We start from the raw sequence: 2,349 nt of genomic DNA on the forward strand, positions 1-2,349 counted from the left end.
GAAGTGAGTGGCCTCATCCTTCAGCACAGCTGTCCCTGGATTTGTCCTTCCTGTAGACCTCATAGCAAACGATCTGGTAAAACTGAGCAATAAATCATTGAATGTGTGTTCTGTCTCACCGCAGTGAGATGCTGCACTGACTCCTGCTGAGATCTGGTGCCAAACTAACTGACAAATAACACGAGGCTGGAGAACTCTGCGATGAGCAGCCTTCCCTTGGCCAGGGCTGAGTGTTTTGCCCCAACCCTGTGTTGAAAACAGATCAGCCCAACCAGCAGTGCTGCTCGCGTGCAAAGGATGCAGTACTGCCATTGAGCAGAGCGGGGTTCTGAGTGAGATGTCTGCCAGGCAGGAGGAAAAGAAACACAGCATAGGGGCTTCCTGTGCGTTTTTTGTGGGTGCTTCCAAAAGCAAGGCTGTGGTCTGTGAAAAAGTTTACTGAACTTGCAGAAACTATTCAGGCTGTTTCTGTGCCTGCTGTTTGCTGCAGGGAAAGCCCGTGGCCAGCAGAGGTTCCCCTTTGATTCATCATGATTAGGAAAAGCCATTCCTTCTTCCTCCATCACAAACAGAACCAATTTTACAGTCCCAAGATTGAGTAAACTCAGATCATCAGAGTACTTTTTTCTTACAATAGACATAAGGGTCGGGCAGAGGGGTAAGCAGGAGGCTTTCTACAGATGAGCTCACTTTTAAAAATCACTTTTAAGCATTTAGCTCCATAACTCAATTTTACAACTGCGTTAGAGACCTTATGCCTACCAACAAGGTGCTGTGCAGCAGGACAGGACAGGTTGAGCAATGTGGGCTGCTGGCTCAGGACTTTGCCTCTGCTTTGAAGTATGTGGCCGTGGACATGAGAGGAGAATGGAATGCTTGATTGCATCAAGCAGTGGGAGGGCTCGGTGGGGTGGGATTCATCTCTCCTGGGCCCCTTGGCTCTGCTGTCTGAGGCTGCTTTTCACTGTTGGCAAAACGTGTGATGGTCTGATCAGTGAAACTGAGCCCATCCTTCAGCTGGGTGATGTCTGAGGGCGTTTGGCCTCTGTTCTGCTTGTACCTCTTGAGCAAGTGCAGATAAGGCAGCAGTGACTATGCTGTCCCTGACCCCGCACGCGTGCCTTCCTGTTACTGATTCAACTTTGGTTCTGTTTGTTGGTGATTCACCTCCCTCTTTATAGCTGAGGCGTCCTCCCAGGTCTGCGCCCTCCATCTGCCATTGACTGTTTTTTTTGGTGCTCTTGGAGCCCTTCTGATCCCTCACAGCCACCAGGAAAGGACTCAGCTTGGGAGAGCCCCATGGCAGAGGGGATCGAGCGCTTGGGCCGCGTCACCCTGCCAGCCCACAGGAGTTGGATTCTCTGTGCCATGAACAGAAGCCCAAAGCCTGACCTCTGCCTGTCCCTGCCTGTGTCTGTCTGTCCCCACGTGGCTCTGCCAGCCATGACTCGTGCTGTCCTGCTGGCCGTGGCTGGCGCAGGGCGTTTCTCTTCAAGTGCTTCTCATCACGCTGAAATCCTGCTTCCTTCCAGGCCCTCCGTGTTCACATGAAGACCCACATCTGCCTCCCCACATGGAGAAGCCCCTTGCTGTGCTGCAGGGGTTGCTTCAGGCCCCTTTCCAGAACCAACACGTGGGCTCTGAGCATACCGTGGGTTGATGGACTCTGGTGCTCTGACTGTCCACACATCACAGACCACAGCGCAGCCAGTTTGCTTGCTTGCTGTGAGTCTTGCAGAGCACCAACCTGTCCTCCCTTCAGGAGAGCTTTGGGGCTGAGGCTTCAGAAATCCCTTCAGCATCCATTTGCTGGGCTGTGCAGGGCGGGATGTCCAGGCTGGCACTGTGTTCCTTGGGCTCCTGCATGCAGAACTGAGTGCCCCATAGAGCGGCTCCAGGGCAGCATCAGGACTGCTCTACCTACCCAAGCAGCTATGCTGGCAGCTATGGGTTTTGCTGAAACAATGCCTGCAGGTTTCATTCTGGCTTTGACAGATTTCAGCAGTTCCAGGCGCTGACTTACACTGTACCTCTAAGAATCTGCCATATTTTATTTTCTTTTACCAGCTGCCATGACCAATCACAGCTGATGCCATATCTCAAGTTCCTGGCTGCTCAGCTGTAGCTCCTAACTAACAGTGCCATCGTTTGGGGCAGATAAAGGAGAAGGAGAAGCTCTTAAAGCCAGAGCTGCACCTGAGTTGTGCTGGGGCTGTGCTGCTGTTCCCCGGTGTCAGTGCTGGCTGCAGGAGGAGCAGCTCAGCCTCCTGCACTGCTCACACTGCTCAGGGAAGGCTGCAAGCACTGCTGAAGCTGTGGGTCTTCCTGGTACAGCTTCCTTCTCTAAGG

Source organism: Centrocercus urophasianus, unplaced genomic scaffold (assembly GCF_019232065.1).
Source record: "Centrocercus urophasianus isolate 14NV4802_14NV808 unplaced genomic scaffold, USGS_Curo_1.0 seq_51, whole genome shotgun sequence".
NCBI lineage: Eukaryota > Metazoa > Chordata > Aves > Galliformes > Phasianidae > Centrocercus > Centrocercus urophasianus.